Source organism: Canis aureus, chromosome 9 (assembly GCF_053574225.1).
Source record: "Canis aureus isolate CA01 chromosome 9, VMU_Caureus_v.1.0, whole genome shotgun sequence".
NCBI classification, from domain to species: Eukaryota; Metazoa; Chordata; class Mammalia; order Carnivora; family Canidae; genus Canis; species Canis aureus.
In genome coordinates this window covers 72,741,234-72,764,058 of record NC_135619.1, presented here as the reverse complement: position 1 = coordinate 72,764,058, position 22,825 = coordinate 72,741,234, and positions in this window count along the sequence as shown.

The window sequence follows — 22,825 nt, the reverse complement described above, 5'->3', positions numbered from 1 at the left end:
GTGGTGCGGCTCTGACCTCTGCCGCTCTCCCAGCCTCCCGGACTCTGACCTCCTGCCTCCCTTCTCCTGCCCTGTGGTGACACTGCCCCCGCCCCGGTGCTCCAGAACCGGCTGCCCCCTGCCGTCCCTGGTCCCACCCACAGAGCCCCACATTCCAAGCATCTTCGAGGGGGCGTTGTTCTGCCCACCACGGGGAAGGGGGGCTGTGCTTTTCTCCAGAAAGGCAGCTGACAGGCTGCGAGGGGCTCTTCGGAGACACGCGTGAAGCCCGTCTCCGGGGCTTTGACCTCCTGAGGCCCGGAGAGCCACTGGCAGCTTAGGCTGCAGACCTAGTCCAGCCTGCTGCTCAGAGGCCTGTGGGTGGGGGACAGCGTGGGCCCCAGTGGCCCAGGCATGGCTGGTGGCGGGACCCCCCTCCCCGAGCCCCCAGAGCCAGGGCCGGGGCTGGGGGTCGCTGGCCGGCTCCGCGGCTGCTGCTCCCCCACTATGGGTCAACGTGCTTTCCATTAAGGCTGGAAGAGCAGGATTTCCAACGTCGTCTGGCACCCGGGGGACGCCTGCTGCCCTGGGCCCTGGGGGGCTGGGAATCCCGAGGCTGCGAGCTCTGCCTGTGGAGGGGAAGCTTCGGAAGCTGCAGAGGCAGAAAGGGGCGTGAGAGGGGGGCCACGTGTGCTGTCACCCTGTTCCCAGCCACCCCGGCCACAGCAGGCACCCCGACCACCCTCGCCACCCCAGCCACCCCGGCTACCCTGGTCCTCTGGCCACCCCAGCTACTCCAGCCACCCTGACCACCCCGGCCACCCCAGCCACCCTGGCCATCCCGGCATCCCCTTCCCTCCCTGGTCGCCCTGGCCACCCCAGCCACCCTGGCTACCCCAGTCACCGCGGGCCCACCGGCCCCCTGGCCACCCCAGCCACCCCGGCCACCCTGGCCATCCCAGCCACCCCAGCCATCCTGGCCACCCAGCCACCCCAGCCACCCCAGCCACACCAGCTACCCTGGCTTCCCTGGTCCCCTGGCCACCCCAGCCACTCCAGCCACCCTCACCACTCTGGCCACCCCAGCCACCCCAGCCACCCCAGCCACCCCGGCCACAGCAGGCATGCTCTGCTCTCCGAAGAGCCTGGCTCTCACTCGGGGACCCCGCTGAGAGAAGGCAGCCCGCAGGAGGGTTCCACCCCGAGCCCTGCCAGGTGGGAAGGGCGAGCCGAGGTCACCAGTCACTCGGAAGGTTATTTGGCCTGGTGGAAGTTTCCAGGCTTAGCCTGTGTTGGGGCCTCCTCTGCACACATAACTGGTCCTTTGTCCCAGAAAAACTTCAGCCTTTACCTTTCTTCGGAGGATCTCAGGCCAAGGGTTGGACGTATCCTGATCAGACACCAGACACTCAGGTTCCGTGGGGTTCGCTGAGCTGAGGACGACACGACCGGGCTCCCATCGGTGGCCCCGTCCTGCTGACGGTGGGGTCTGGGTCCCGGCCTCAGGGGAGAGCTCCTGCTTCCCACAACTGAGTTTCAAACCCTTCCCTGAGACTTACACCCACGCTGGAGCTCTCCACCACCCAGTCCTACCACCCCACTCCACCCCACCCACTCCCACACGGTGCTCCTGGGGCTTCCTGACCCATCAACCTGGCCTGCCCAAAGTGCTCCCTCCAGCAGTGGGGGCCCCCAGAGCCTAGACCCTCCCCGCAAGGCTGTCTCCACCACGCGCCCCATCTGCTTTGTCTCCAACCTCGCAGAGCATGGCTCACGCTTGCCCCATGCACGCAGCTCTTCTCTATGGGTTCTGAGCTCCGGTTCGGCCCAGGCCTGTGCTGAGAGCAGCGCACACACACCACCTGGCCCTCATGGTGTGATCTGAAGCCGCGGTGATGCTGTCCCGTCCTCAGATTGCCCTTCCTCCAGCCCCAGCGCAGCCCCAGCTGGTCTTGGCCCCATGGCCCTTCCTCCCCGGGTCCTCTCTGGAAATGACTTGTCCCTGTCCCAGTGTGGTCTGCCCCATGCTATCTTCACTTCTCAGACCCTGGTCTGTACCTTGGATGTGGTGGTGATCACTCGGGCGGGAGCCACGTTGCACGGGGTCCCTTGGGAAACTGGAGACCTTGAGTCTGGGCAACGTTGCCACTGAGCATGCCCTTCTAGCCCCAGTGCCTGGAGGATGCCCATGCAGGTACTGAAGAGAAGGGTGAATCGGGGTGATCCCTGGGGTGGGTGCCAAGGCCCCGAGGCCCTGCTGGGCTGGGAGGCAGTTCTGAGGTTGTAGGTGCCTGGAGGAGGAAAGCTGGGCAAGACCTTATGCAGAAGGGGGCACTTGAGTGGGACTGTGAAGGACGAGTAGGAGTCTACGGGAGGCCAAAGTGGAGAAATTGGTGCCACGTGAACATCTGTACTGCTGTGGACCAGGGCTCAGGGAACTACAGCCCAGAGGCCACGTTTCTGCCTGAGACCTATTTTCTGTGGCCCAAAAGCTAAGAACAGTGTTACATTTTTGAAGCCCCATAGAAAGTAAATAGCAAGGAATATGCAACAGAGACCATATGCAGCTTGCAAAACCTAAAATATTTACTCTTTGAGCCTTTACAGAAAGGCTTTTGGAGCCCTTCCTCCACAAGTGGGGGTTCATGTGGGGCTGTCCCTCTGTCACGACCTGGAGAGGATGGGAGGGGGAGCTAGAGCTGGTTGGCACATGGGGGCGCACGACCAGAGCGAGCCCCGGGCCCTCCCTGAGTGACCCCAGATGTCTCTCGCAGGCAGTGGGGAGGGCCCGGTGAGATCACGGCTGTCATGGGCCTGCATGGAGCCAGCCTGGGGCCCGCCATCCTTCCAGCCAGATTCGTGACCTGTGGGGCCTGGGAGGGAGCAGACTCCCACACTCGTGTTTGAATTAGCCGGATTTTCCACCGGCTGGCTGGGTCTGGAGGGACCTGACAAGATGACGTTCCAAGCTTAGTAATGTTTCAGCTCAAATGAGCTGGAATTCTGGTGGTTTCTTTTAATCCCACTGTGTTTATCCCAATCAGCAATCGAAGGTTGGCTAGAATGGTTGTCATTTTTCCTGTGATTAGAGCTCTGGCAGGCCGGCCTGTTTTCCAGGAAACGCCACTCTTCCCCACCTCTGCGTCGGCGAGCAGCATCCTCAGAGGCCCCGGGATGTCAGACCGGGACGCAGAGGACGGCGTGAGCACCGTCTTGTGCTACTCGAGGCTTAGCATCTGCCCCGGAGTCCAGTGGTGACCACTGGTCACTTCTAGCAGGTGATGAGCCTCCCGAGGGCCAGTTTGTACTTCCTGTCTTATTTGGGTTCCTTAGGAGCAGACCCTAAGACAATGCTAGCGGTTGGTTTGGAAGGGGAGCCCCCAAAACACCAAGAAAGGGAGCAGGGTGCATTTCCATACAACTTCCCTCGGGAGCGGCTGAGGCGACAACCCCCTCGGGATCTGGGGGTCAAGAAGGAGCACACATCCCCGAGCTGCCCCACTCAGGGGGCAGAGGGTTGGCATGCTTGCACTGAAGCTCCCGAGGTGTCCCAGGGATGTTAACCCCCCAATATTTCGGGCCAGTGTGCATGGGTAGAGCAGACGTTTGCAGCTTCAGAGAAAGCCCTCAGGCAGAGCGCAGCTGCTGGCAGCTGGAAGGCTGCCCAGTACGTTCTGAAATGTTAGATCCAAGGAGATGCAACTGAGTGGGCCCCGTGCATCTGCTCCAGCCGTGTTTCCATCCTCTCCTACTGTCTGGGGCCCATCCCACTGCCACATACAGATCTGGTCCTCCAAAGTGTCAGCTGGCCAAACATCTCCCTGTTTGATGGACAGAGCAGGGCCCAGCATTCTGGGAACATATGTAGGGCTGTCACCTTGGTCCCCGGGACCTGCGTGTATCCAGACTCAGGACCTCATGGCTTCCCCCCCTACCCCATGTCCAGGGCTCAGGACGGAACACACAGTGTCCGTCCTGGAGGGCCAGGCTGGGGGCCGTGAACATTAGGCGGGAGCAGTAGTGGCTTCGACATGTGTGGGACCAGGCACGGCCTTTGACTCAGGGCAGGGAGTGTTACCCCATGTTATCCTGAAGCTTGTGCTGGCTGGTGTGCAAAGACCCTCAGCACATCCTGGGCTGCCCATGGACCCAGTCCCAGGGTGAGGCCCATGGGAGCAAGGAAAGAAAGACCAGGTTATAATCTTTGTAGCATAATCCTGGTTATGGACACTGTGACAGTGACGTCCTCCCTCCATGACAGCCTGAGCCCAGCTCAGAGGCCGTCTGCCTTCTGCAATTCAACCTGCACAGGGGCCACAGAGAATCAGGCCTGGTGGCTCTATATTACAGGTGACAATGCTGAAGTGATTTTGCGCTGAGTGACTGAGCAGACCTAGCTCCAGTGTTGGTGTCCCCGGAGGAGACGCTGGCTCTGTCCCTTTGCAGCTAACCCCACTGCACAGTGAATTCCCATAAGCCAGTGGCTTAGAACAGCACACATTTCCTTCCCCACAGTTTCCAGGGGGGAGAAGGCTGGCATGGCTGAGCTGGGTCTTCCGTGTGGCATCTCACAGGCCTGCAGGCAAGATGTGGGGGGGCTGCATTCTCATCTGGAGGCTCAACTGGGGGAAATCTGCTGTTAAGCTCATTTAGGTAGTTGGTCAACCTCATTTCCTGGCCTCTCTGAAATCATGGCAGCCCAGCAATGCAGCCCAGGAGGGGCCTGTCTCTGAGACCCCAGTGGTAACTGAGGGTGTGAGCATGGTGGCCAGGGGACTAGAGGAAGGGACAGTCCCCTGCCTGCATTTCTTTTCTCTCCCAAGGTCTATACTCTTTGCCAGAGAATATATATTCCCCTCTTTCTTTAAAAGAAAAAATAAGCAGTGAGCCACCTGGGTACAGAGGCCAGAATCAGGCTTCTGGGAAAGTATAGGTAAGGTGGCCCTAGGGGTTGCCATGAGATGCCAGCCCTGCCACCAAGGGGAACGCAGACACCATAACCTGTCGTGTTAGAGGGGAGCTGCGGGTGGTGGGCTCCAGCCACTCATGTCCCGGGAAGCTCTCACACATACCACCCTGCAGCCTCACGAGGCTAGCAATATGATTGGTGTTTCCGATTGGCCTTTTCCCCGGATGGCGCTGGCATCTCATGGCAACCAACATTTTGGGAAAAGTGAAGTCAAAGAGGCATAGGCTAGGCGAGGCCTGCCAGCCAGGAGCTCATGAAAGCCCCTTGCCCCCTCCGAGGCTCGTCTATAATGTGCCCTGTACACAGAGTACCCCGAATTCTTCAGAACTGGGAGCTGGGTGGGTGGGCATGGGCCCGCGGCCCCTGGGTGCAAGTTCCTGGCTCGGCGCTGGTGTGTCTGTGTGGAGAAGCATTCCTTTTTTTGTGAGTGAAGTCCAACCTGTTACATTTTACAGTGACAGGAAACTTGTGACCTCGTTTAGTAATTACACGGGCCGGGACTCCGCACACCCTATAAAAGTTCAGTGGCTGGTGGGAATTAGGTTGGAGGAAGCGCTCCAGCCACCTTTTCAAGCCTTCAGTGCAAGCAAGACCAAGGCCCGCAGCCTGGCTGTCTCGGGTGCCTCGAGACCCCGTCAGAATCCTGCCTGGACCCCTACACAAAGCGTTTGCCAGGGGGTCCAGTTTGGATTTCGTTGCAAAGCCAAAAAATAGAGCTAGTACCTCTCTACGCCTCGAACCAGGGCCCCAGCTACTTGAGACCATGCGAGAGCCACATCCCTATGAGGCACTGACCAGGGAGCCGGTTGTGGTCAGCAGAGCAAGGAACTCCAAAGGTTTCCAACACCCAGAACCTGTGACGTGGCAAGGGGATTTGGCGGAGGTGATTAAGATAAGGACTCTGAGATGGGGGGACAACCCTGGATTACCCTGGTGGGCCCCAGTGCCATCCCAGGGCCTTGATGACAGGTGAGCAGGAGGAAAAGAGTCAGAAAAAGATGTTTTGGGGTTTTGGGTGCTTCTCCTGTAGGAATGCTTATGAGCAGAGCCAGGGAGCACCCTACACAGGATCAGGGTTGGGTCAGTGAGGAACACACCTACTGCTCCCACTGTCTCGGCACCCACCCACCCCTCAGGCCCCCAAGCCAACACGCAATGCCCACAGGGTCACCAGCTGCATCCATGCCACCCGATCCGACATCCCCAGATCCCTCCTCACCCTCTTCTTCCCCAGCCTCCACGGCACAGCTGCCCTTGGCCGCCCCACCTGGGTCCTGCTTGCCGGCTCACCAGTGATAAGCCTTGGGGTGTGAGTCTCAGGATTCTTCTCTTCTGCTGCCCTGCTGTCCCCTGAGTGATCCCATGGTCTCCTCAGGCTCCACAGAACAGGGATAAGTGAGCCCTGCCCTTGAGGAAGCCCCAGATGCCAGGGGGATCAAGACAGAGGAAACAGCAGCACAGCGGGGCTTTGGCCACCACAGACCTAAGAACGGGCACAGAAGGGTCCTAGAGGGGGTCCCTGAGCTCTGGATGCTTTCAGGAAGTGGCTCTGGGAGAAAAGCCCAGAAAGCAGAGAAAGGCGACACATCCAAGTAGATATAACATTCTGCATCACGGAGCACTGGGCTCTCTTTTCTTCCATCTGCAACCATTCTCTGAGAACTCACTGCTTGGCCTTGCATCCTGCATTGTCACCTTGACCTGCATTGTCTAACATACTCATCACAGCTAAATCTGCCAAGATCTGTACAAATATTATCCCATTTTTACCAACCTAATGTGACTCAGCTTGTGAGAGGCAGAGGCGGGAACTGAACCCAGGTCTGTGTCACTTTCCTCCACACTGAGAAGAGCAAGGGGTCAGCGAGGTCCAGGAGCAGAACAAGGAACTGGAGAGGGCTGCGGGGGGCACAGGGACCCCTGGGTCACTCCTCAGCCCAAACCAAGATGTCCAGATCAGAGCTGAGATTCAGGAGCCTGCAAATTCTATGAGAATCTTTTTAAGTTGTATGCTCCTTTAAATAACTATCTAAAAACTTACATGGGCAGTTATAAAAGCAAAACTTCTCTTTAGAGACCTCTCAAGAGTCTTGCAGACCAAAGATTGTGCTGTCTGAGAGGGGTCACTAGTCTATTTGGGGATCTTGGAGGACTTTTTTTCCTTTTAAAAGAGTAGTGAGTTAAAATAGAAATTTCCAGTTCCAGCCAAGACGGAATGACCCCCTTCTTCCTTAGTCCCTTTTACAATGAAGATTACCCTGGGCATAACAACAGACTTGGAAAAGATGAAACAAACTGCCAAAGGACCTTGGGACTACAGGCACAGCATGGCAGCAGGTCCCTAGGCTTTCTCTCTGCCTTCTATGCATCCTGTACTGGATGCAACCCAAAACACCAACAGGCATGGACCCCCAAAGCCCCAAGAAGAGCCCAAGAAAAAGCCCTGTAGCCAAAGAGAACAGGGCAGCTTAGCAGAGCAAGCACCTCTTTGAAAATACCTGCCCCACTCCAGCCAAACACCAGAGAAACACCTGCCTCCCTCATAGGGGAAGCGAACAAGGAGCTCCATCTCCACCCCGACCACAGCAACAGGACAGAGGGGGGCAGCCCAAGTACTCAGTTATTGCCCACATCCCATAATGGTGTTGGTGGGGTCCAGCTGAGAGCTGAACATCCACCCCAACCCAGAATTCGTGAAGCAGAACGAGGTGATGTGAGGAGGTGCTGGTTGGGATTTTGCTCCCCCCAACCCCCTGGTGGTGCCAGTGGAGCTCAAGAGGGAGCCACACTCCCATTCTTACCCAACTGTGTTTCAGTAGGGAGCTATCAGCAGGGTGAAAGGGAAGTTCTCAAACTGAACTTCCAGTCTCACCCTTTGGCATCAAGGTGGTATGAATGGGTGAATCACTTAGCTTGAGTGGTGATAAAAGCTCAAGGCAGGAAGCCGAGCACCCACCCCCACCCGTGCCTGCACCCAACACCTAAACAGAGTGACAGCCTGTGAGCAGGGAGATTAAATAGGATCCAGAGTTGCATTACATAATGCCCCAAATATCCTGGATACAATAAAACATCACTCATCATACCATGAACCAGGGCAATCACGATTTGAATGAGAAACAACAATCAACAGATGCCAACAATGAGATGAATCAGACGTTGGAATTATCTGACAAGGATTATAAAGCAGCAATCACAAAATGCTTCAACAGCAATTAGGAACATGCTCGCAACACATGAAAAAAAGAAACAGAAAATCTCGGCAATGAAATAGAAGATATAAAACAGCACCAAAGGGAAATTTCAGAACTGAAAAAAAAAAAAATACAATAACCATGTTAGGAAAACCTTACTAGTGGGCCCAACAGTGGATTGGAGATGATGAAGGAGGGAAACAGTGAACCAAAGACAGGCCAATGGCCCTCAAAGGGCCAATATGAGGTAGAGAAAAGACAGATTGGAAAAAAAAATGAACAAAATCTCAAGGACCTGTGTTGAGACAATTACAAGGGTTGTAACACTCACGCCGCTGGAGTCCCAGAAGGAGAGGAGGGAAAAAGGTGGAGCTGAAAAAAAGATTTCAAGAAATAATGGCTAAAACTTCCCCTAATTTGGCCAAAGGCATTTAACCTATAGATTCAAAAAGCTGAGTAAATCCTCAACAGAATAAACCCAAAGAAATCCACACCAAGAAACATCATAATCAAATGCCTGAAAACCTAAAGACAAAGAAAAATACCTGGGAGAAGCCAAAGAGAGATGATATATCACATTTAGAGAAACCCTGATTCACGTGAAGGCAGGAGGACAAGAGGCACTGACCCCTATAGTCTGTACCCAGAAATGTTCTTCAATAATGAAGGAGAAATAGCTGAGAAATCTAAATTTAAGGTATGAAACTATAAGGGTGCCTGGCTGGCTCAGTCAGTGAAGATGCGACTCCTGATCTCAGGGTTGTAAGTTCGAGCCCCACATTGGGCATAGAGATGAATTAAAATATGAAATTGTAAAACCCCTAAGAGAAAGCAGAAAGAATTCTATTTGACCTTGGGTTTGATGATGAGATTTTAGATACAGCACCAACAGCCTGCTCTGTGAAAGAAAAAGGTGATAGATTGTATGCTATCAAAATTAAAAACTTCTATTCTGCAAAAGCTATTGTTAGGAGAATAAAAAAAACAATCCATACATTGGGGGAAATATTGGCAAAACACATATATCTGCTGGATGACTTGTATCCAGAATAAAAAAGAATCTTTAAGAACCAACAATAGGAAAACAAACAACCTAATTAAAAGATAGGAAGAAGTTCAGAACAGACTTCTCATCAAAGAAGATGTACACACAGTAAATAAACATGAAAGATGGGACACCTGGGTGGCTCAGTGGTTGAGTGTCTGCTTTTGGCTCTGGTCGTCCTGGGGTCCCGGGATCAAGTCCCACGTTGGAATCCCCACAGGGAGCCTGCTTCTTCCTCTGTCTGTGTCTCTGCCTCTCTCTGTGTGTCTCTCATGAATAAATAAATAAAGTCTTAAAAAAATAAACATGAAAGGTGCTCACTACATGTGTCATTACAGACTCGGAACTTAGAACAACAATGAGATACCAGTACATACCCATTAGGTTGGCTGAAACCCCATGCCAATTGCTAGTGAGGGTGCAGAGCAACAGAAGCTCTCATTTGTTGCTGATGGGAATGCAAAGCGGCATAGTCACTTTGGAAGACAGTTTGGTGGTTTCTTAGAAAGTTAAACATAGCCTTACCATATGATCCATCAAACTCCTCAGTATTTACCCAACTGAGTTGAAAATATATGTCCGCACAAAACCTGCATATGAATGTTTATAGCAAGTTTTTTCATAATTGCCAAAAACTAGAAGCAATCAAGATGTCCTTCATAGGAAAATGAAAAAAACAAACAAACTGTGGCTCATCCATACAATGGAATATTATTCAGCGATAAAAAGAAACGGTCTATTGGGTCATAAAAAGGTATGGGTTAACGTTAAATGTCTAAGTGAAAGAAGCCAGTGTGAAGAGGTTACCTACTGCATGGTTCCAAATATATGACATTCTAGGAAAGGCAAAACTATAGGGAGATACAAATATCCATGGTTAAGGTTGGAGGGAAGGGCCAAATAGGTAAGGCAAAATGGATATTTTAGGGCAGTGAAACTACTTTGTATTATATTGCAATGGTAGATACATGACACCATACATTTATCAATACCTATAGAACTTAACAGCACAAAGAATAAATAGTAATATAGGAAAATTTAAAAATCATTTAGGAGGTTGGAGCATCCCAGGATAGAATGCAGAACATGACAAGTCACTCTAAATATACTTTGAACATATGACACAACTTTACTGAGGAGAAGGAGGGTGGTGGGGTGCTGACCCAAGTTACTTCGAACATAGTGGAATCTGTAAGCCTGAAGGCAAAAAGAACTGTACATCAGCATCATCTTCTGGTTCAAAGTGCTGTTTCCCATGGAGGTTGGAGGTTAACAATTATGATACCACTATGCATGCCCACGAGAATCGAACAATGCCGTAAACAGATGGCAGATGGTGGCAGCCAAATTTCTCACCGTTGGAATGGGAAGTTACAGACCAGGAAGGGAAGGAGTCAAAAATGATCCATGTGGTGGTGGACTAGAGGCAGAGATGTCACCACGGACTCGTGTTTAGTGTAACAGAAGTACAGATGGTTGCACATAGACATGTGTACAGAGTTGCATACACGTGGGTCAGTATAAGCAAGCACATCGCCTTGCTCTATCAGCTTAGTGAGCTTAGAAGCAATGATGATCCAGTAGCAACAAGCGCATATTGCACCCAGATGTCTGCTTCGGCATCATTATTCAATAAAAGGAACCAGCGCAGCTTGGGGAAATGTCTACTGTAGGACTGGGTCGACGAAGTACGAGATGAGCCTAGAGCATTTTGTAGTGTCAGAAAGTAAGAAAGTACCTTAAAAAAACCAAACCAGAAAAGTCAACAGTGATGTGAAATATGTCAATGGGATAAAGTGGTCAACTGAAAGAGCTCCCAACAGTCACAGCTGAAACAACCCAAATGACAAAATAAGTAATGTAGTGTTCGATTATAACCTAGAGTACAAAATAAATATTCAAGAGTCCATATTGATATAAATAAATGCATAGATGTATAAATGCATAAAGTAATGAATGGAGACAATATCCTGTGTAGGATTCCAAACAATGATGTAGATATTAGTCCTTAAGGAGGTGGAATATATTTCCTATTCCTCAGATTATAGGCTGCACACAGTGACCTTCTTCCAAAGAGGACAGTGTGAAAGAAAGATAAAGAGAGTAGCCTTATAGCAAAGAAACCTGACAAACACTATCTCAAGCCAGGTAATGATAAGGTATATTGATAGCATATGCCTTTGATGTGGTATCGTGGGAATGTCACTTCACCTCTGAGGTCTTCCTCTCCAAAACACATTATCCCATGCTAATCATGAAAAAAAAGCATCAGAAAAATCCCAATACCTGAATTGCTTTACATTTTTAAGGTCTTCAAAAAATAAATGAAAATAAAATACAAGGAGAGTGTGAGAAACTGTCACAGCTGAGAGGAACCAAAGAAGGCATGACAACTAAATGGAATGTGGAGTCCTGGATGGGATTCTAGGGCAGAAAAAGGACAGTAGAGACAAGCGAGGAAGTCTGAATGATATATGGACTCCAGTTAATGACAACAAGCTGATATTGGTTCATTAATTGTGGCAAAGCACTACACTAATGTAAGATGTCGGTAGTAGGAAAAACTAGGCATGTATGGGGTATACAGGAACTCTTTGTAGTCCTTTTGGAATAATTCTTAGGAATCTACAACTGTTCTAAAATTAAATGTTTATTTTTTTTAATTCAGACATTTTTTAATAGGAAATAACCAAGTCTTGGTACATATAACAACCTGGATGTGTCTCAAGGGCATTGTGCTCAGTATGAAAAAGCAATCCCCAAATCTTACAAACTATGGAATTCCATTTATATAACATTATTAAAACAAGAAAATATAGAAATGGAGAACATAGGGCACCTGGGTGGCTCAGTCAGTTAGGCAACCAATTCTTGATTTTGGCTCAGGTCATGATCTCAGGATTGTGAGATTGAGCCCTGCATCGGGCTCTGTACTGGGTGTGGAGCCTGCTTGGGATTCTCTCTCTCCCTCTTCTTTTCTCCCTCCCCACTGCCTCTCTCTCCTCTTAAAAAAGAAAGAAATAGAGAACGTAGTAGTGGTTTCCAAGGGACCGGAATGAAATGAGTTGTGTGAATATAAAGGGATACCACAAGAGTACTCTATGTGTAACGAATAATTAGTTAACATGTATAGGATCACACTGCATAGAACTACACACACACACACAAACACACACACATTAATGCATGTGAAAACTGAGTATGATCTGTAGTCTGGTTAACAGTATTTTACCAATGTCAATTTCCTTTTTTTTGATATTACATTCGAGTTATTATTGAGGAAGCTAGAAGAAAGATATATTGGACTCTATGTACTATTTTTTGCAACTTCCAGTGAATCTACAATACTTTTTTAAAGTTAAAGTAAAATGAAAAATCTGAATACTCCAATAACAATGAAATAGCTTATAGCAGGCTGTTCTTTCTCCTGACAATAATTGCACTGTGGACAACAGCTGTTTGAAGACACTTAAGAACAGCCAAAAGTGGGCTAGGGCACCAGTTGGCTCAGTCAGTTAAATGTCCAACTCTGATTTCAGCTCAGGTCATGATCTCAGGGTTGTGAGGTGGAGCTGCACATCAGGCTCTATGCTCAGTGGGGGAGTCTGCCTCTCTCTGCCCCTCCCCCTGCTCTCTCTCAAGTAAATAGGTTTTAGAAAATCTTTTAAAAATGAGCTATATCTTGAGAGGATATGACACTTAACACAAGAGAAACCCCAGAGGAGATATATGTGTAATGGACTTCCTCTAGAGGCACTCTCCAGTTTACATGGCATGCAGGAATGAGCTCAAGCAGAAAGAGGCAGTCTAAAGAGGCTGAAAAATCAAGGTCTGAGTTCAGAGAAACCATAGGAGCCAGAAAGCAATGGAGGAAATCTAGGAAAAGAGAGAGCCACAGGGGTGGAAGGAAGTATCCCATAATCTTTATACAAATTCTTCTTCCAAACCTTGGCTGAATCCTACTAATTTATAGACACACCAAGTAAGACTCCAAAGATTTCAATGAAACTCAAGCCCAGCCACTTGAAAGATGGCAGCAGAGATTTAATCAGCTGCTGAGTTCAGGAGAGACAGAATTTGAAGTTCAATTTCCACTATGTCAATTCTTCAGCTGAAGCCAAAAAAGGGCTCTGCCTTATATGTAAGGGTCATGGCCCAGCACTAAGGGTGACCTGGTAGGCTGTGGGAAAAACTGGAATAAACTTGCCCTTCCAAAGCCCAAACCCAAACTTCCTCAAGATCAGGGTGATTGCTAGTAATGTAGCTGCCTGCTAAAACAAAAGGCTTCAGAAGAGAATAACAGAATCCAGAGCCTCTACAAATATATTTCCCACAATGTCCATTATTTAATCTAAAATTACTAGGCATGCAAAGAAATGAGAAAATGTGATACCATAATCACAAGAAAAAAAAAATTGCTCACAAGAAGCAAACTGACAAAAATCCAGATGCTGGAATTATTTGAAAACAACTTTAAAAAAACTATTATAGATATGTTTAAAAGTCTTACAAAAGATGTACAAAGTGTGCACCTGTTCCCACTGTGATAGATAATATCAAGACAGAAAGGAAAACTCTACAAAAGAATCAAATGAAGACCCCAGAACTGGAAATGCAACATCTGAAATGAAAAATGTATTAAACACCGACTGAACCCTGAAGAAGAAAGTATTGGTGAACCTGAAAACAGGTCAATAGAAATTAGCCAAACTGGGGGTGTTTGGCTGGCTCAGTTGGTACAGGGACTGTTGATCTCAAGGTTGTAGGTTCGAGGTTCATGTTTGGTGTAGGAATTACTTTCAAAAATCTTTTAAAAAAATGAAATTAGCCAAGCTGAAACCAGGAAAGGAAAAAGATTTTGAAACATTGAAGAATCTCAATGGCCTGAGGGACACCATCTAATATCTGTGATTGGACTCCTAGGAGAAGAAGAAAGAGGAATGAAAGATAAGAAAAAAAAATAAGCAGAGTGAAAAAAATAAAAATTTCATGGAAAGTCTTAACCCACAGATTAAGAATCTCAGTGGGCCCAAGGACAGTAAATATTTAAAAAAAAAAGGTATTCTATAGTAAAACTTGTAAAAACAAAAGATCAAAAGAAAAATCTTAAAAATTGTCAGAGAAAAAAGCACATTACATACCAGAGAACATGATAATATTAAGTGGCTTTTCATCAGAAAAATTGATATCAGAGATGGCAGGGTAACATCTTCCAAATGGTAAAAGAAAAGAAATCCATTCTAGAGTTGTGTATCCAGCAGAAATGTCTTTGGAAAAATAAGAAAAAATAGCAACATTCTTGGACATATGAAATCCAAGAGAGTTCCTGGCCAACAGACTTACATTTTAAGAAATACTAAAACATACAGTTCTCTATGCAGAGGGCGAATGATAACATGGAAATTCTGATATTCAGAGAGGAATGTGGAGCATTGGAAATGGTTACTATGTGAGTAAATATAAAATGGCATTTTTCTAACCCCTTAAAAGACAATTAATTATTTAATAGATAGACAAGAGGGCTTATAACTTATATAGAAGTAAAATGTATGACAATAATCCAAAAGATTGCAGGAAATAAGTAAAATAATACTGCTGTAGGCATGTTATGTTATATGTGAAATGATAGAACAGTCATTCAAACTGGAATGCGATGGGTTAAGAACACATATTGCAATCCTAGAGAAGCAAGCAAAAAAATACAAAGAGGTAGAACTGAAAACTCATTAAAGGGAATTAAATGGAATACAAAAAGTAATCAATTAATCCAAAAGAAGGCGAGGGGGAAGAAACAAAGGAATAAATTAAGGAGGAGAAGGCAGCAAACAAGTAGCAAGACCATAGACTTGAACCTAACCACATCAATGACTTCACTAACTGCAAACGGATCAAACCCTCCAAGTGAAAGGCAAGGATTATCAGTTGAGACAATAAAAGAAAGATGTAGGATTTCTACTTTCAATCATGGTGAAGTAATAACCTACTAAAAGACCCCACACACATAACACACACATACATACCCCTTACAGAAACACTGTAAGATTTGGACATAATTTTTAAAAGTCTGAAGGTGCTAGGGGATGAAAAAAAGCATACGTACTCTAGGAAGCCCTCAAAACATCATGGCACGGGACACAGGGTGACAATAGTGGGGGAGGTTGTGCATGGGAAGGACGGGAAGTGGTGGGAAATCTCTGTACTCAGTTTTGCTATGAACCTAAAAGTGCTCTTAAAAATAGAGCAATAATTAAAAAAAAAAAAAAAGCACATAGGCATATGTCAAAAAGACAGAAAACAGCTTAAAGGAGCTCTTACTGGCCAAATTTAGAACAACTGGAGCACAAAAATAAATAACAATAGTAATGGGCTATAACCCATTAAACATAATAAAAACCCATCATAGCTATACTAAAATGAACATGTACATAAATAAACATGGGGAAGGGCAAGCTGGACCTTCAGAAGAATGTCAACTAATAAAACAGACAGAAAGAAAAATGAAGCCAGAAAGTCCTCAGTGCTTGCTAAAACTACTGGCTGAAAGTGAGGAATAGGAGGAATAGGATACTTAGTTTCCAAGTGTCCATGGAGCTCCTGGGTGGCTCAGTTGGTGAAGCATCAGCTCTTGATCTCAGTCCAGGTCTTGACCTTAGGGTCATGAGTTCAAGCCCCATGTAGGGCTCCATGCTGAGTGTGGGGCTTACTTAAAAAGACAAAAACCAAAGTGTCCTTGTTACTCACTGGATTGTGTCCTTCTAAAACTCCCATGTTGGGGCCCTATCCCCCGTTACCTTAGAAAGTGACTGCACGGTGAGAGAGGTTCCCAAGATGCCATGAGGTCATGTGGGCCAGACGCCAATCCAATAGGACTAGGGCCCTTACAGGAAGAGGAAGAGACACAACCGGGGATGCCCACATGGAGGAATGAGATCACACCAGGAGAGAGGCTTCTGGAGAGACCAACCTGCCCACCCCTTGATCTTGGACCACTAGCCCTGCAACGATATGGAAATACCATTTTTGTTGCTGAAGCCACCCAATCAGGGATATCCTGCTACGGCAGCCCACGCTGACTGGTAGAGTCATATTACTTATGAATTACAAGAGGAAATCATAACTTCACAGTAGAGAACTCGGCAAACACCAAGTCAACACAGCTGTCAAAGTGAACATCGTCAGTGTCTAACCGGCACCTCTCGCCTGACCTGGTGCATGACAAGGATGTGTCCCCTCACCAGTACCCTCCCCTTAGGAGTGCATAATCCGAGCATGAAAGAACTGGCCTGCACACTTCAAAATTCAATGACGCAAACGACAAAGACAGGCTGAGAAACGGGTCCAGGTGGAAGGACACCATGGAGCGCTCGGCGCCACCCGGCCTTGGATCCTGGACTTTCAACACCATGGCTGCCCTGGACACTCTGTAACAACTAATGAAAGGTGAATATGGGCTGTGGTTGGGATGAAGACATTGTATCAGTGTTGAATGTTCTGATTTTGGTCTTTCTTTTGTGGGTATGAAAAATAATCTCTTTCTCGGGATGCACACACTGCGTATAAGACAGTCGTGATGTCCCCAACTTTTCTGCAAATGGTTCAGGGGGGAAATTACACACACACACACACACACACACACACACATCCTTATATGTGTATATGTTATATATGTTTATATAGATATTTTTTACACATGTGCATATACATATAAACGTGTTTATAGATCAATACACATATGTGTTGCTTGCGTACATGAGAGAGAAAGGAGAAATGCAAGAATAATCAAGCAAATGTGATAAAATCATTACAACTGATGAATCTGAGTGAAGGGATACGGGAGTCCCTTAGACTATTCTCACAAATGTATATCAAAATCAAAAAGTTACCAAAAAAATTTAAAAATGAAAGTAATGGGGTGCCTGGGTGGCTCAGTCAGTTAAGCATCTGCCTTTGGCTCAGGTCATGATCCCGGGATCCTGGGACTGAGCCCCAGGCAGGGGTCCCTGCTTTGCAGGGAGCCTGTTTCTCCCTCTGTCACCCCCGTTTGTGCACACACACACACACACTCATTCTCTGTCAAAGAAACTTTCAAACATCTTTTTTTTAAAAAAGGGAAAGGAGTACCACACACGGGGAGGATATACTCGCAGTACCTATGTCTGGAAAAGGATATGTATCCAGAATATATTAAAAACTTTCATATTATTTTAAGATTCAATAATAAAAAGAAAAAAATCCAAGGAGCACGAGGGTCGAACAGACACTTCACTAGAGAAGGTTTGCAAATGGACAACGAGCACGTGAACAGATGCAAAGGTGCATTAGGCCAGCGATCGGGGAAATACAAATTAAAACCACAATGGGATACCACTGCCCATCCTACAGAATGATGACCAGCGACGAGACTAATACGGATAGTGCCAAGTGTCTGCAAGGATCTGGAGCATCCAGAACTCTCATACATCGCCGTAGCAGAGGAGCAGGGCTCCTAACTCTGGGAAACGAACAAGGGGTAGTGGAAGGGGAGGTGGGTGGGGGGATGGGGTGACTGAGGGGGGCACCTGATGGGGTGAGCACTGGGTGTTATGCTATATGTTGGCAAATCAAACTCCAATAAAAAAATATACAAAAAAATAATAATTTAAAAAAAAGGAGAGGAACAGGGCAAAAACACTGGAAAATTGGTCAGCGGTCTCTTACACAGTTAACCGTACAGCTTCCCTATGAGCCAGCAGCTCCAGTCTGGGGCCTTCAGCCAAGAGACGTACAAACCTGTACCCACGAGAGGGTTTTCATGTGAACGTTCATAGCTGCGTATGTGCTCATAATAGTCCCAAACTATAAACCGCCCACGGTTTACCAGGAAAACCGTGATTTATGCAAACGTGAAATACCGTTAAGCAACCTAGGAAAACTTGCACAGAAACAGTGTGAATGAACCTCAAAGCGGGTTGCCAAATAAGAGAGGTCAGAAGCAAAGACATGAACGGGTGGATTCCCGTGAGGCTCTAGGGCGGGTGCAGCCAACCTGCGGCGATAGAAATCAGAACGGTGATTGCCCTGGACGGGAGTGGGATTGGGGCTGCACGAATGAGGGGACTTTCTAGGGGGACGGCAGTGTTCTGTTCCATTTGTGAGTCAGTTATCTGGGTGTATGCATTTTCAAAAGCCCTCAAGCTGTTCACCTGAGATCATTTCACTGCACGTAAATTATGCTTCAATTCTACAAGACTTTTCAGTTATTTTTTTTAAAGGACTTCCTCATTAAAATAATGTATTCATTAAATTAAATCGAATTGTCGGAGTCTTGCTGGCTTGAGAAGGCTGTCTGAGGATGAGGGACAGAAGGCAGGACCCCTGAGACCCCTGCCCTGCCCTCCCATGTCCTCAAAGCCCTGGAGACGGAGCTGGCCCACGGACTGTGGGCCTCCGCCAACCCAACCGTCGGCCGGGCCGTCCTCAATGGGAGCCCCCAGGCCTTTCTGCTCCCCTGTTTCCCCATCCAGGCGGGGATCAAGGTAAAGACACCCAAAGGTGCTTCTTATTTGCCACCAGCTGTGTGGACTGGTCATTCTTGATTCAACTTCATCTCACTTTTCCATGGAATACGAGGGAAAGCTTCTCGGAACCCCTTCATCGGCTCTAACGGGGATGGGATAGTCTGCTCACCCTAACATCAGCTCAGACACACCCTCTCGTGCAGAGCAAAGCACGATGCCCCCCCCCCCATTTTGTTCAGCTCTGGGTTTGTCCCAAGACATCCCTCGTGCTCCCTCCTCGGAAGGGGCAGGAGGAGAAGGCCTCTTCCTGAGTGTAGCAGGTGGCCTGGCACACGTGTGACAGGAAGTACACATGAGGCTGTGCAGAGCTGCTCCAACCCAGGTCCACGTGAGCGGGAGAGGACCTGGGGGTGCAGGGAGCAGGGCCGTGGGTGCCTGGGCAGGTACCGTGCACACCTGGCAAGGACCACCGGAGGGGCTGGGAGCCCAGGGAGGTGGTTCCAGGATCGGAGGCCAGGCTGTGTCAAAAGCCTGCGCAGGCTCTTCTGGAGGGGCCCGTGTGAGCACGGCCAGGTGGTGAGCCGGCCAGAAGCTGAGTGTGAGTTGGAAGCGGAGGAGAGGCCTGTTTAGGCCAGCGGAGGCAAGCTGGGGGCAAGGCTTCCTTTTGCCAACGGGATGGGCTGATTCCAGCTTGGCTTCGGGGGGCAGAGCGAGGGCGGTGGGTGAGGGCGCATGTGGGGCTCTTAACCTGGCCTGGGACCCGCCTTGCAGTGTGACCAAAGGTAAGTCACTGCCCCTCTCTGGTCCTCCGTTTCTCCATCTTTGAATTGAGGAGGATTAACCAGATGATATGCAAGATCTCTTCCAGCTTAAAAAAAAAAAAAAAAAAAAAAAAAAGCCCATGATTTTCCTGTGTGACATGTCAGAGACAAACTGTCTTCATCTATGGCTTTAAGGAAGAAGCTTTCAGTATTTGTGTCTCTCCGAGAGATGGGCCGTGAGGAGACAACTGAGCTCCCCATCACTGCTTACCCTATGTTGTGCAGAGGACAGAGAGGGTTCTGGTGCCGGCCCAGGTCTCTGAGGCCTCCGCACACCCAGGACACCTGCCCCCAGTCTTCTGGTGTGACTGTGAGTAGCACCCAAGGCTGGCCGCTGGCCCCTCCGGGAGTCCGGCCCCAGCGGTGAGGCTTTGGCCATCTCCAGGGGCTGCAGACAGTGTCTAGGAGCTCCTCGGCCCAGGCCCCCAGGGGGACGCCCAGGACATTCTGAACCCCCTCGCCTCCTGGCTTTGGAGGCCACCCCCAGATCTGCTGCACTTTCCTTCCATCGGGAAGATGTTGGACAAGGAGCGCTGGACACCGGGGTCACTTGAGGCCGGGAGGACTTGGCCCCGCGCCCCGACCCTGGCACCGAGCTACCAGAACCGGCTGCGCCACCGCGTTTTGAGACACACGAGTGTGTGCCCGGGAGCTCGCCGAGAGGGAGAGCACGTGGACGCATTGCCATTTTCCGAATGGCTTACCAAAAAAAAGGTTCTTTTCTTTGGGGCTGGCAAGGATGCCAGACGTGCTCGCATCTGCATCCTTGCCAGCGTGGTAACCTATTCGTGCTGGGGCTACAACCCAGTGGTAATTTATTTGCTGTTTCTTTGAAAGTCCACCTCCCTGGCAGTCGGGCCAAAGCCTTAAATCCTGCAGCTCCACTCCGGGTGGAGGGCCCAGGGCCTGGTCCAGGTAGGACCCTGCTCCACAGCCGAGCCCTGGCGCTGCCACCAACTCCCTTCTCATGACTCACTCTCCCCTCCAACCTGAGCCTGGCCTCCCACCATCAGAATCCCTTGCAGAGGACTGCAAGAAGGTGGCCTGTCCAGCCCCCACCTCCCCATGGTATTACATGGAAAACAGTGAGTGCCAAGTTGCCGTGAGGGCGCTGTCCTTCTGGGTCCCTACTGCCCTCCGACACAGCCTGTCATCTCCCCGTGGGGTGGCAGCAGCCCATTTCCTTCTGGGAAGATTGGGAAGCCTTTGGGGCCCGGATTGTCAGGAGTGGCCTCCCTGTGCACCCTGGGCAAGTCCTGTCCCCACATGGAGTATGGGTCATCTTCCAATGTCTACAGGTCTTCCTTTGATGGCAGTATCAAAGCCCAGGGCCCTCGGGACATGAATCTCCTGCCCACTAGGAGAGGCTGACTCAGCTCCCAGTGAAGGTGCTGTGGTCAGTCTTCGGGGGAGGCAGAGATCGAGGTGGGACATTGCTGGGGAAAGAGAGGGACACTGTTGATGCCCCAGGCTTTAAAGTCAGATTCCTCAATTAAATACCCATATCATCTCCTTGCAGAAGAAAGAAAGGGAGAAAGAGGGAAGGAAGGAAGGAAGGAAGGAAGGAAGGAAGGAAGGAAGGAAGGAAGGAAGGAAGGAAGGAAGAAGGAAGGAAAGAAGGAAGGAAGGAGAGAGGAAGGGAAGCTCACTACTTGGATTGGAGACCTGCAGAGGCCCCTCTCTGTCCCTCAAAGCTTTCTGGAGAGTTCACAAAGAGGCCTGGCCTTGGTGCTCTGCCTCCAGGTCTGGCCTCCCTTCTGTCCACATCCGCTCCCTACCATCTCCAGCAGGACCAGATGAGGGACGAGGTGAAGGGTCTGGCTTCCTTGCCTGAGGTCTCCCCCTCTTTTCCCTCCTCCCCTTCTTTTGTTCTCTCCCTTTCTTCCTCCCACTGCCTTAAAGCTCCAGAGTGAGATGTTTGGTTTAGCTCACGGTTTGTTCCTGAGACTGTAAATCTGATGGACCTGAGGATCTTGAGAGGGGAGAATGACCCTGGGGCACCCAAGTTGCCCCTACCTGTAATTATCATGTGTCCTCACGAGGGAGAGACCTGATTATGGAAGAAGGTGGTGGTGTGGTCACCGAAATAAGTAAGATGCAGTAGTGTCAGCAGTCAGAGGAAGGAATGAGCCCAGGAATATGGAAGCCAGAAGAGACAAGAGAAGATTCTCCCCAAAGAGCCTCCAACCTGCAAACACCTGGTTTTGGACCAGTGAAGCTATGGAGGACTTCTGGCTTCCAGGACCATCAGAGGATAAATGTCTGTTTTAAGCCACCAAATTGGTGGCAATTTGTTACAGCAGCCACAGGAAACTGATACAAAGGCTTTCTGGCATTGGTCAAACCAGCAGGGCAGGTCGGTGCTGCCTGGAAGGAAGAAACAATGAGATTAACCAGCTTTCTGCCTAGAACCACTATTTTCGTTGTCTGTGTTTCAAGTAGGCTCTACTCCCAGCACGGAGCCCAACATGGGGCCCGATCTCACAATCCTGAGATCAAGACCTGAGCTTGACTCTTGAAATCAAGAGTCGGACGCTTAACTGACTGAACCTCCAAGGCGCCCCTGCTTAGAACCACCATGAGGTCAGGTCCACAGTAGGAGGAGGACTCCTACTGAACACAGTGGTCTGGTGGGGATGAGCAGGGCAGGATTGCAGTTCAGGGCTCCCAAGGCTGCTGGGGTTTGTAGAGTCAGGTTAAAATGAGAAGGGATCGAATCCAGTAGAAGAGTTGCTGCAGAATCTCTGGGTTCTTTTAAATAACATGCTGTGTATATGTGCCAGGCGAGACTCCAGGAGGCTAGGCGAGGAACAATTCTGGATAGCTGTGGGCCGGACAAGTTCCAGAGCTCACAAACAGTTGCTTTCCAACTGGCCAGAGTGGAGGGACTGGGAAGGCCACACTTTAAAGTAGAACTAAATCAGTCTGAGAGGAGAGGCCACATAGTTTATAAATATCTCCAAAAGGAAAAGCTTATCCACGTGAAAATTAACTCCCCACTGGAACAAAACTCAACATTCTAAGTGCAAAAGACAAAACCAGCTGTTTAGCAAAATAGCATCATAACATCCAGGACCTTAGAAAGGAAGGAAAGAAGGAAGGAGGGAAGGAAGAAAGACAGACAGACAAACGTTACTCTTGAAAGTGTCAGAAAAATAGATCCCAAACTATAGCAGAAATGATGGAATTAAACAAAAAATTTAAAAATTTATTAGAAACAGGATCGTAAATTTAAAGAAAACCATGTACATTATGAGGAAACAAATACAGAATCTCAGTGGAGAAAAGAGAACTATTCCCAACAAAATTAAGTGAAAATT